Source organism: Chiloscyllium punctatum, chromosome 46, assembly GCF_047496795.1.
Source record: "Chiloscyllium punctatum isolate Juve2018m chromosome 46, sChiPun1.3, whole genome shotgun sequence".
In the NCBI taxonomy this organism is placed as follows: Eukaryota; Metazoa; Chordata; class Chondrichthyes; order Orectolobiformes; family Hemiscylliidae; genus Chiloscyllium; species Chiloscyllium punctatum.
Window position 1 is genome coordinate 55,268,658 of NC_092784.1, and position 13,691 is coordinate 55,282,348.

The following is a 13,691-nucleotide window of genomic DNA, read 5'->3' on the forward strand; positions in this document are numbered from 1 at the left end:
ACCATTCTCTGTTGTGGCAGGTTCCATATTCCAATCACTCTTTGTGCCATGATGTTTTATCTGAATACTCTACTATATTTATTACTGATATTGCTCTCTTTAATAAAATTGACACTTGGTTTAGGATTCATACAAGTGGAGCAATCTTCTGTTAGAAGATTGCTCCACTTGTATGAATCCTAAACCTAAATCTTCTGTTAGAAGATTGCGGCCTAAGGCATATGGCAGGACAGTCATCGAGGGAGCAAAATATCGCCTCTTACAGATGGACGTTACAGTAAAATGCCATCTCCATATCTAGATGATTCAGGCATTTGCCATTATTTCAGGAAATGCAGGAACTCCTCGTATTCCCCATCAATGCTTCCTGCTTGCAGCAGTACCAAAGCAAACTAATCGGTCATACATGGTAATACTGACTCTGCAATACTGCTGTGTTGGCTTATAGAACAATGACTGCCAATCTTTGAAGCTAATCCGCACATAGAAAGGTACTACTTGAGTATTTGATTTAATACGTATGGATTGGTATGATGTAAAATTGGTGCTTGAATCTGGCCACAACATGAGTTTATTTCTACATTGCCACAGAGAAAGTTGAAACTAATCAAACTTCAGTCTCTTGCGAGACCTCAGGTTAGACTTACTATGTAACTCAGAAGTAATTTACTAGCTATTAGGTATCATGTATTAAACCTATAATGTTTAACAATACCAAAGATATCTCTCCCAAGGACTTAATGTGGGCATCCTTCCCCACTTGGCATCAGTAGCTCAGACTAATACTAATAAGAAGGATTTGTGGCAGTGAACCCATCAAGGCACCTGAGTTGGTCTTATGAACGTGTGCTCAACATATACCATGTATGTTCTATGGATGTCAATGCAATGATCAGATGGTGTGTTCATGAGGGACAAATATTGACCAGTACATCAGACAGACCCTTCTTTCAACAATGCTAGGGGTTTATTTACATCTACCTGAGGGGGCAGACAGATTTTGGTTGAACATCTCAACCAAAATGCTAACTGTGACCATGCAGAATTCCCTCAGTACCTGGGACAATGAGTGTAGTCATGGGGAGCGCGGGGGGGAAAAGCAGGGGACAAGAACAGGGACCACCACCCAACTGAAAAGAGATATAATGAAGTGGCACTTTTGAAATACAAATTACCCACTGTATCACATGCAAGAATAAAGTGAACTCAATAGCTCAATGCCTCTTTAACAGGTTAGGCCCCTTTAAAAGGTGCTGATTAATCATATCCAACACATTTGGAAATTTATGACAATAACACATTACAAAAATGTGTAAAGTTTTGCTGACTGATGAAAATGGTCAATATATTAACAGTAGGAAAGTGGAATTGAGACCGAGACAAGAACAGTCATGATCTTATTGACTGGAGCAAGTTTGAGGAGCCAAATGTGCTGCTCCTATTTCTGATGACCTTCCTCCCACGGACAACAGCCAGCAGTGAACATTTTGCAGCAGGCTTTGTTTATTTATTGTTTTGAATCTTTGCTTTTCACAGAGATTTTATTTTTCTTAAGTGCTAAGGTTTAGAGGGGTGATCTTGGTGGGGCTGTGTGATGGTTTGCGCCTGTTATATCATGATACAACGTGTTCCAAATGACAGGACTTCTTGGAATATCGACAGGACAGAGACCTCACCTTTTACCCTGTCTGCTTTTCATCTGGTCGTGGGACTGGAAATTTAGGCAGGCTGCAGAATGAACTGCCATCCATTGATGCTCAACATTCTAAAAAGGCCACCTGGTTCCTGACATTTTTCACCTGGAGCGCTAAAATGTCCTTTCATAATCCCAGAGTTGTGATATCATTCAGGCAAACTAATACTTTCGTGAAATCTATCTTTCTGCTACTTTGACAATGTATTCTCCTGCTGTTTGATGGGTGTCCAGAGTTAAAAAAAAGACTCCTTTGCCGACCATGTTGATGTTGTTCCATGTTGTAACATTGAGCCTGGTGTTAATTCATGGAATCATAGAATCCTACAGAGCAGACAGAGGCCATTCGGCCCATTGAGTCTGCACCAGCTCTCTGAAAAGCATCTCACCTAGGCCCATCCTATCTCTGCGACTCCATGTTTACCATGGCTAGTTCACCTACCCTGGACACTCTGGGGGCAATTTAGGAAGGCCAATCCACCTAACCTACACATCTTTGCACATCCCCTTAACTGTTGGCTAATGTTGTTCATAAAGTTAGTATTGCAGGGATGGATAGATGGCTTAGCATTGGTGCTCACTTGTCCTGAATACTCGTCTCTGTCCTCAAACAGTAAAATCACTGGATGACACAGACTTGTCCATTTGGGTCTATCCAAGACAGTTTCTCCACGTCTAAGGTGAGCTTTCCAATTGTGGTGTCAGTGGGTTCATTAATATCTGTCATAATTTGACCCAAATTAATTTCACACCAATGTTTATATATTCTTCTCCACAATAAATTTCACAGTTTATGAAAGAAGGTACAATATTCTCTTCAGACAAAAAGGGAAACAAAAGGCTTCTGAGACCAAAGATCTCAAATGAAAGACAAGTCTGCCAGCAGTGCACAAATGTTAAACAGCATCTGTGAAGGTTGAGCCCTCTGCAGTGAAGAACAAATCTTGTAAAATACACCTTAATGCTGAATGATTGCGACCTTTTTTTGATTAGCTGGGACACAGCCGGCGGCTGTCACACGGAGTTGAGCTTAACACTGGAGGTCAGACTTTTAAAAATGCTTCAGTAACGGAGTTACCATTCGTTGGAAAAGAATCATAGAATTCCGACAGTGTGGAAGCAGGCCATTCCGCCCATCGAGTCAACCCCGACCCTCCGAAGAGCATCCTCTCTCCATCTACCCTATCCCTGCATTTCCCGTGGCTAACCCACTTTAACTTGCACAGCCGAGGTCACGATGGGGGCAATTTAGAGATTCGAAAAGATTTAACCAAAACAAAAAGGCACAGGCCAGAAGCTCAAAGTCATTCGATAATACCACAGATTTGTTCCATCTTTCACCCCTAATATCCCGGCTTTTAATAACACATTTTAGGTGGACCGTCAATAGCCCCTGCCTGAAAACTGTCTGGCCGCTTCCACCTTGACTTTACTGAGTATGTGTCCCGCTTAGATCTGAAAGCAGGGGTGAGGCAATAAACCTCCCACTGACAATCCCCCGGAATCTCACACTCCAGATGGTTTATCTTTCTCTAAAACTGTTTATCCAATTTTAAAAAAAAGATATTTCTAAGAGTGCTTATTTTACTTTTAACAATGTGTTTCATGAATCTTTTTTTAAAAAAAGTGCCAAATTGTATTTAATTTGTTGCATTTCCCAAGTCAGAATTCTGATCCGGTTGTTCAGAAACATTTCTCGCTCGAACATCGGACTCTTTATTTTAAATGGATCTTGTTTTGTTTATGTTTACCCTCCTTAGACTGATATTCAACCCGGTTCCTGGTGATCGCAGTCACCTCACACCGAATCATTTGTTTTAATCCTCGCTCTTACTGAGGCGAATCAAAAAGAGGTCCCGTCTCCCTCCCGCCCCGAACGCTTCAATTTCAGGACATTCACTCCGTGTAAATTTCGTGTCATCCAGTTTAACACCAGACCCCCAACAACAACAACAAAAGATCCGCATATCCACTGCCTCCATTCGTGCTTGTCTGAGTTAGAGATTAACCATCGCTGCTCACTGACTGCAAGGAAAACTGAAGCTTGACGCAAAATATTTTTAAAAAATCGATTCCATTTCATTGCCTTCCCCTCCCATAACAAAATCTGGACAGCGAAGCAAAACACTTTCCTAATTTTTAACAATTTAAACCGCACGTTTTAAATATTCATTTTTTTTGGGAGGGAGAGAGAGAGAGAGAGAGGGGGGGATCAATCGACAGACCGTCCCAAGAGTTCACCCGTTCACCATCAAAACATGACCAACAGGCAAACGCGGTTTCCAATCCAGCAGCGAAGATGAGGGACCGAGCCCGGCAACTGCTTGGGTTATACCCCGCCTCAGAAATATTTCAGGCAATAATAAAAAAAAGATTTCAAAACCAAAAAAAAACCAACGTGACCATTGTAACCCACCGGCTAAATTATCGCCCGTTCTAACGTTGCCGGTACCTGCGAATCACAGCCGCTTTCCCAGGTGTTGGGTCTCGGTCCGACTTGCGGTGGGGAGGACACTGGAAGATGATCACTGCCTCTGGCTCAACTCGGACGGGGTGTGCGTCTGTCACTTCACGGGAAGCACTCTACCTAGTCTTAGCGTCTCCCGCCAGCATCTCTGGCTGCCTGCTCTCACTGCCACAGTGATGCATCAGGGGCTGAGGGAGGAGCTGAGAGGCATCTGCTAAACCCAACCCCCCCCCACCCCCCCACCCCGATCGAAAAGAGAGAGGGAAAAAAAATCACATTATTATATCGCAATGAACGGTGGGAAATCAAATGAGCTTTATAAAATATATTTTAAAAAGAACCATGATCTCAGCTAAAGGACGTGAGTAGTTTTTTTTGAGATTGCGGGCCATCTCTGTAGTTTTTCCTTCACAGCACCTCCGACAGTGCAGCACCCCCTCAGACCAGCACCGGAGTCTGAACTCAGTCTTCAGTCTTCTCGAATCCAGAACCTTGGGATAGGGAGGTAAGAGCGAGTCAGCCACATCTGATGTGGACAAGTCTCACACAAGTCAAACACTAGCCCCAGACTGTAATTTACAATGTTGCAACCCTTATTGACACAAGTAGATAAAACAAAGGTAAAAATCATTATATTGAGTAGAGAGCAGATGGGAAGGATAGGGGTTGGGCTGCACTCCTGTTCTGATGTTCACTCTGCTGTTGTCATGCTTTGAGTGGGGTTGCAAATAGAATCATAGAGATGTACAAAGCATGGAAGCAGACTCTTTGGTCCAACCCATCCAAACCCTTTCTATTCATAAACCCATCCAAATGCCTTTTAAATGTTGCAATTGTACCAGCCTCCACCACTTCTTCTGGCAGCTCATTCCATGCACGTACCACCCTCTGTGTGAAAAAGTTGCCCCTTAGGTTTCTTTTATATCTTTCCCCTCTCACCCTAAACCTATGCCCTCAAGTTCTGGACTCCCTGATCCCAGGGAAAAGACTTTGTCTATTTATCCTATCCATGCCCCTCATGATTTTGTAAACCTCTATAAGTTCACCCCTCAACCTCCGACGCTCCAGGGAAAACAGCCCCAGCCTGTTCAGCCGAGTTTAGGATTGGGTGACAAACAAAAGCTTCAGGTGAGACTGAGCAGGTCGGTGGATGGGTTGGTCATCTAGCATGTTTTCAAATTTCTTCCATGGCCTTCCCTTTTCCAACCTCCATGTCTTCCTCCAACCTGTATTCTCAAATCTCCTATTCTGAAGAAGGGTCACCAGACCTGAAACGCTAACTTGCCTTTTCTCCACAGATGCTGCCACACCTCTGATTTTCTCTTGCAATTTCTGTTTTTGGTTCTGATTTTCAACATCTGCAATTCTTTGGGGTTTTTTTTTGTCTCAAATCTTGCTCTCTTCCAATTCTGGCTTCTTACACATCTTCTGATTTTCTACACGGCACTGTTGATGGTTGCAGCATCCTGGTCCCTGAACTCTGGAATTCTCTCAAATACCTCTCCACATTTCCCTTTTCCTTAAAGCTGCTTCATAAAACTGATTATTTCAACTAAGTGTTTGGCCAATTGTCCTAAAATGTGGCTCTGTGTATAAACTAAGTGAAGACAGAAACAGAGTTAACTTCTCGTGTCCACTATAACTCTTCTTCAGAACTTCAATTCTGAAGCACAGTCATACTGGACTCAAAATATTAACTTTGTCTATCTGTCTACGGATGCTGCCAGACCTGCTGGGTTTCTCCAGCATTGTCTATGTTAGTTTCAGATTTCCAGCATCCACAATATTTTACTCTTATTGAAGTATCAAACCTTGTTTTGACACCCAAGAAACTCACCATCCTGACTTGGAAATATATTACTGTTCCTTCAGTATTGGTGGGCCAAACTCTCGTAATTCCCACCTGAAGAGCATTGTGAGTCTATCAACACTAATTGGACTGCAGTGGTTCAAGATGACAGCTCATCACCACCTTCTCAAGGGCAACTAATGATGGGCAATAAATTCGGCCTAAAAGTTGATGTTCATATCCCCTGAAGGAATTTTTAAAAAGTTCATCTCTGCAACACAGCCAACAAAACATGATCTATCAAACCCAAAATTTGAATACAATAATGGACTTTGCTGCAGCAATCAGAGCAAGATAACCTGATGTACATTACAAGGGTGAAATTAAAGTCACATTGAACCACATCGCTGGAACGGATGGTATAACTTTCAGGTAGATTTTTATTTTGATTCATTGCTGGGATGCAAAACCTGATAGTACTGCAGTCAGTATCACATGATTCCATTTAACATTCCATCTTGTTCATCCAAAGCTGTAAAGACATCATCGTAACCAGTCCTCATTGCTTTCCCTGTATTAAACTGAAGGCTTGTTATATCTATTCCCATCTCATATCACATTCTCCTGACTAAAAACTGTGGAATTCTTTTCATCCTGAGTTTTCCCTTTCTACCTGTATATGATTTACCCTGCCTTCTCTCCCACTCTTGTCAATCTAACTTGTGTCCTCTAGTATACATGGAACTCAGCACAGAAATTAGCCTTTTGTACAGTTGGTTTGTAGGTTTGCTTCTTTTGCTGTAATTCTTAACAATATGCTGGAGTTATGCAATATGATCACAGAATTTACAGCAGCTATAGAGAGATTTATTGGCCTGTTAAATATCGAGGACTGATTTTTCAATCAGAATTCCCTCCTCTAATTCCATTTCCCCACATCATTTTACATACGGCATTTTCTGCTACGTACCAATGGAAATGTTATATCCCTGGCCTCAATACACACCCACAGAGAAGCATTCCATATTCCAGTAATTCCGGGAAACCCACCCTCTTCCAGTTAACTGAGATATTATCAGAACATAAATTTTGCAACATTGCTCTGATTATATTTTCTATAAACAGACACAGCTCCAGCTGAATTCAATTGTGCATTCTTCTGGTAAAAAAATTCTTTTGATTTTATGTATCATGTACCAGAAATCACTGTACTCTCCTGTCTACTCAAAAAGATAATAAATGCCACACTACCAGTCTGAATTATTCAGGCCAATCTAATAGTCAGATTTATTTCAATATAAGATAATTACATGAAACAGCAATTAGATAACACGCGATATTAATGGCACCAATTTTGAGTCAACTCACTAAACATAAAAATGGCTTGCTCAGCATGTATTTTATTACATGGTCTGATAATCTCATTGTGAGATTATCTACAATAAAATATCTCATTGGCAATCAGTTCTAATGAACATCAGCCTTGGATATGACTTCCTAAATCCAAACATTTACCATCTTTGTTGCTTTCATTATTGTTGCTAATAACAGTCAGTTCACACCTCCATTTTGTCACAAGATCTCCCCATGGTGCTTTCTGAGCCCCCATTGCTTGTCTGTTCATTACCACTCTCCTAATCAAACCATCCCTTTACCTGAGTTTTAATCATCGACTTGGTCTTTTCACACAAATTTCCAACATACAGACCATTCCGTGTGAATACATTGCTGGCTATTGTGCATGTACATTGTGTGAATGTGCATATTTTAAGTGTATTATTACAGGACACACCTTTCTTCAAGGGAATAAGTGAAAAGATGCTTTCAGTCAAAGCTGTTATGTTGTCACCTTCTGCTGGCAAGTGGTGTGAGGCAATGAAAAGGAATTGGAAATAGCAAAGGTACATTGAAAACATAAATACTGAGAACAATGCTGAGGGCAATTGGATTATGTAGCAGCTCCGCAATGTCCCTTTGCTTCAAGAAACTGTACTTGAATGAAGACTGAGTGAATAAATGCAAGTTTCCTCTGCTTGTGTCCCATGTGAAATGAGCTCTCAGTCAAACCTCGTGCACAGTACTAAAATATCTTTATTAAACCGACAATCTCACTTAGATTTATTGGGATTGCTGTTGGGGGAAATAGCAGTTTGGAAAGTGTGTTTTATATTTTACAATGAACATTTTTCCAGATAAATTTGAAGATGGGGTGAATGTAAAATACAGACTAATAACTCTCCCTGTGCATTCTTCCAGATAATATCATATTGATTACAATTTCTTGATTTTCTCTGCCATAGGGAATTGTATCTAACAACACAAATAATTGCCTTCTTAGATAAGATAAATTCATGTGCATAAGATTAATAACCTAATGCTCATAACTCCCTGCAGTGTATCTCACTGCCCTATGTTTCATTGGGATAGAAAAAAGCTACCCTTTGTGAAGCTGGAAAGCATCCTCTGCCATCAGATGTGCAGTCCTTTGAATGAAACATTAAACTGAATCCCTGTCTACTTGGCATTAATCTTTGAAGAAGAGCAGAACAGTTTTCCTCAGTGCCTGGATAACATTTTCCTCTTGACCATTTGGGCCACAGTGGTTCAAGAATATGTGTCATCATCAACCAATAAGGGCAAGAAGGAATTAGCAACCATCACTACGACTAATTGTCTGGTCATATCACACTGCCGCTTGTGGAAGCCACCATGTTTCCCGCATGACAAGAGCCTCAAAAACTCCTCAGTGGCTGTAAAGCACTTTGAGATGTACTGAGGTTGTGAATGCATGATCTCAATTTTTTTTCTATCAGGAAGTTATAAATTTACAGATTCTATAAGTATTAGCATATACTTTGATAGCTCATTTATTTTTCACCTATGAAATCAGGCGTCAGTTTTAATAAATTGTTAATGCCCCATGCACAAAGTCGACAAATCTATCTTGGGGAAGGGAGTGGTGGCAGTGCAAGATGCGTTAATACTTAAGGGGAAATTGTGGTGTTGTGATAATGTCAATGGACTAGAAATCAGAGCTAATATTTATTGCCAATTTCTTTTTGCCCTTGTTGTTTGATGATGATACATGTTCTTGAACTATTGTGGTGCAAATGGTGGAGCCACACACACAGAGTTTATTTGATTTTTCTGCACAATTAAGTGGTTTACCAGGATCGTTTTGAGGGTATTTAAGAGTCAAGCACTTCACTGTGGATCAGGAGTCACATGTTGCTCAGACTGGCAATGGACAGTAGATTTCCTTTCCTGAAGAACTTTAGTGCACCAGATCTAAAGATCGCTCCTGAAGATCACTCATTAGTTTTATAACTATCAATAGTGAGATTAATTTATCAAATTTATTGATTAATTTAATTTAATTTTTCCCAACTTCTCTGAGGATATGGGTTTAAGTTGCATTATGATGGCTGAGGAATCAAATTTAATGAACAAATCTGGAATATAAAGCTAGTCTCAGTGATGGCGACATGAAACAATCATTATTTGCTGTAAAACCCCTTCTATTTCATTATTTAGATTAGACTACTTACTTACAGTACGAAAACAGGCCCTTCAGCCCAACAAGTCCACACCGACCCGCCGATGCACAACCCATCCAGACCCATTCCCCTACATTTACCCCATCACCTAACACTACGGGCAATTTAGCACGGCCAATTCACCTGACCCGCACATCTTTGGACTGTGGGAGGAAACTGGAGCACCCAGAGGAAACCCACGCAGACATAGGGAGAATGTGCAAACTCCACACAGTCAGTCGCCTGAAGTGGGAATTGAACCCAGGTCTTTGGCGCTGTGAGACAGCAGTGCTAACTGTTGTGCCACCGCGCCGCCCACAGTATTCTTCAGCAAAGAAAGTCTGCCAGCCTTATCTAATCTAGTCTGCGTGTGACTCCCGATCTACAGTGACGTGGTTGTCTCTTAACTACTCTCCAGTATGGTCAAGCAAGCTATTCAGTGCATGTACACTTAGGGCTGGGCAACAGATGCTGGCCTTGTCAGTGACACCCACAACACATGAATAGAAAAAAGATCAAAGGCTTTAAAGCACAGCATCAAATATTCAATTCCATTGTCTGCTGTCTCCGTGTTGAACCTTGGCTTCATATATTTACCTCACCACCTTCCCCACCCAGATCCACTGTAAAAGTTATTTTTATAATGAGTTTTCATTACCTGATTTCTCCTCCTTGCTCTGTAAACATATTTGACTGCCCATTATTTCATTTTAATGCCCAAGTGGTTTGGAGCTATTCAATAAAACAAGGCATTGCACTGCAGTAGAGTTCTCTTCTCCTGGGATAGACATGTTTCTGGAGTGATGGGAGCTGGGTGGCAATATTACTGCAATAGTAATCCAATGGCCTGGGTTAATGTTCTAGAGACACAAGTCCAAACTCTAGCATGGTGGCTGGAGGACTTCATTCTAGATTTATTGATAAATAGAATTTTGTAAAGGTAATCTCTGTATTAGATTAGATTACTTACAGTGTGGAAACAGGCCCTTCGGCCCAACAAGTCCACACCGCCCCGCCGAAGCGCAACCCACCCATACCCCTACATTTACCCCTTACCTAACACTACAGGCAATTTAGCATGGCCAATTCACCTGACCTGCACATCTTTGGACTGTGGGAGGAAACCGGAGCACCCGGAGGAAACCCATACAGACACGGGGAGAACGTGCAAACGCCACACAGACAGTCGCCGAGGCGGGAATTGAACCCGGGTCCCTGGCGCTGTGAGGCAGCAGTGCTAACCACTGTGCCACCGTGCCGCCCATTGATAGTTATGAAACTGGTGAATAGTCACTTAGAATCCCATCTGCTTCTTTAATGCTCTTTCAGGAGGGATATCTAGCGTCCTTATCTGGTTTGGCCTGCATCTGACTCCAGACTCAGAGCAATGTGGTTGAAACTTAACTGCCCTCTGAAATTGTTGAGCAAGCCACTTAATTGTATCAAACTGCAGAAAATTTGAATAACTCCAATGGGTGTGTCTACATCACATGTATCACAGTGGTTCAAGAAGATGTGTCGTCATCATCATTGTCAACCAACAAAGCCAAACAGAAATTAACAACAAATATTGTCCATGCCAGTGAATACAATGAAGAATTTAAAACTAACAACATTTGCCAATTACGTGTAGGGAAGAACACTTGGATGCACAATGGCCAAGTACAACAGTCTTATTACTTGCCTTGACCGGGATCAGCTCATGCAAGTCCAACCCTGAGCCAACACTTGCTATTTATTGGTCTTTGCGACACAGCTTTCAGAGCACTGGAAGAGGCTGCTGTATGTGACAATAGAATGAAAACTCCAGAGCATCAAACTTGGGGCAAAATGTCCATCACATTGATGTCTTCGAAAAAAAAACATGTTCTTTTAAGAAAACTACTTTAGAATTAATTATCTCTGAGAGACTGCTTGGCAGGGATAGAGGAGCAGCTTCTGAATCCTCTGTATGGCTGACCGAAGAGTGACATAAATAATAGCCATGGAGATGTCGTGAGAGATCATCATGTATGTGGCTCGATGGAGGACAACTCCAAATTCTTGCAAAATGAATGTAAAAAAAAGATTCAACTTGAACACATCAGATGAAACTATTGGCAGAAATGTCACAACACCCTCTGTTTCCTCAGAAAGCACAGTGTCATCAAAAAAACTAAAAGATACTCAGCACATTAAAGCTCCCATTGTTTTTCAATGAGAATCATGTTAACCTTGCAGATTAAGTTGGAAACTTTTGTTTGTTGAAAAGACAAATATGACAATTTTTTTCCCTCTGATGGTTCCTTACTGCTTTGCGTAGATACAATGTTTTCAAATTGATTAGATTATTTCTGTAAGCTTCATACCAACAAAAGCAATATTTGACCTTTAAAGCTAACACTGTTTTCTTGTCAGCATGCTTCTCTCTCTCTCTCTCTCTCTCTCTCTCCCTCTCTCTCTCTCTCTCTCTCTCTTTCCCTCTATCTGCACCCCTGCTCCCCACCTTTTCTCTGATCTTTGCCTTTGGTACAGTGTGCACAGGAGTATAGGAACTTTACTGTTCCCGCGTGTCTCTCTCAGCCTTATTCTGTAAGCAGCTAGGCAAAGCATTCGAAATGTTAGAAAGTTTATGCTTCATCCGTGACACATCTAGTGGGATTGTTCTTTTCTTTCTCCAAAAGGATTCCAAGAAAAAGTAAAGTGTTACTTAATTAATTTATGCCAATAATTAATACATGCCTATAATACAGAAATGAAAACAGGAATTAGATAATTAACCCCAATCAGAGTGTTCTTTCTGAGAAAAAGAGGCCAGAGGGGATTATTTTTTCAGATATTCTCCCTTAAATTAATCTGGGTTTATATCTGCACGTTCATCTCCCAGTCAATCTCATGTATTTGAGATGGGGTGGACTGCATATTGTGATGCAAAAGGTAGTATATAGTTGTGAGGGACTGATTTGATGGATGAACTAACTTTTTTTTGTCTGTCCAACATTGACTTTGTATTGATTGATCTCACCTAATCACCTCTCACCATGTCTACAAATTCCATCTCTATCTCCAAACGCATTCAATGACTTAATGAATTCATGCTCCTCAATGCAAGTCTTTCTTCTAGTACATCTCATTCTGTAACTTACTATTCTCTTTTACTGCCACCCTCTCAACTGGAAGACTTGCCTCCCAACTGAAATACAAACAAGCAGTAGTAGTGGGGCTGAATGGCATCTTTCTGTCCTGTACTTTCTATGCTGTCCCACAATTTCCAATGTCTCTTTTAGGATGCTTGTATCAACTACTTATCCAATCTATTGTTAAATTCTGACTGCTTCAGTTGTTATGTCTTAGTTAGGTTAGATCACGTGGGATCCAGGGAGAGTTAGTCAATTGTTTAAAACGTTGGCTTGATGGTAGGAGAGGGTGTTGGTAGAGAGTTGTTTTCAGACTGGTGGCCTGTGACCAGTGGTGTTCCACAGGAATGAGTGCTGGGTCCACTGTTGTTGTTATTAATGTAAACAATGTGGATGAGAATATAGAAGGCATGGTTTGTAAATTTGCAGACAACGCCAAAATTGATGCTGTAGTGGACAGTGAAAAAGGTTATCTAAGAATACAACAGGATCTTGATTAGCTCAGCCCATGGGCTGAAGAGTGGTAGGTGGAGTTTATTTTAGAGAAATGTGAGGTGTTCCATTTTGGTAAGGCAAACCAGGGCAAGACTTACACAGTTAATGGTAGGGCCTGTGGAGTGTTGTAAAACAGAGAGATCTACAGGTTCAAGTACATAGTTCCTTGAAAGTGTGTCCCTGGTAGACAGGGTTTGAAGAAAATGTTTGGCATGCTTACCTTCATTGGTCAGACCATTGCGTATAGGAGTTAGGACATTATGTTGTAGCTTTACAGGGCAAGTGAGGGCAAGTAAGCCACTTTTAGAGTACTGTGTACAGTTCTGGTCATCCTGCTATAGGAAGGGTTTTTATTAAATTGAAAAGTGTGCAGGAAAGGTTTAGAAGGATGACACCAGGACTACAGGGTTTGAGTTATAAGAAAAAGTTGGATAAGCTGGGACTACCTCCTGGAGCATAGGAGGTTGAAGGATGTCCTTATAGAGGTTGATAAAATCATGAGGGGCATAGATAAGGTTAAAAACAAAGGTCTTTTCTTGAGGGTGGGGGAGTTCAAAACTGGAGGGCATAGGTTAAGCTGAGAGGGGAAAGATTT

The 13,691-nt window shown here is 41.2% G+C and overlaps 1 protein-coding gene across 2 annotated transcripts in view; it reads right to left on the bottom strand.

The window, feature by feature from the left end:
• The window catches only part of rtbdn (retbindin), a 57,315-nt gene extending 52,980 nt beyond the window's left edge, over window positions 1-4,335 (bottom strand). Inside the window, exon 1 of one of the 2 annotated variants that reach the window (XM_072564300.1) lies at window positions 4,110-4,335. The gene's annotated coding sequence lies outside the window, so the exon portion shown is untranslated. The remainder of the gene's footprint in view (window positions 1-4,109) is intronic. The other variant, XM_072564299.1, reaches the window with a different exon arrangement.
• Between the last annotated feature and the right edge of the window lie 9,356 nt (window positions 4,336-13,691).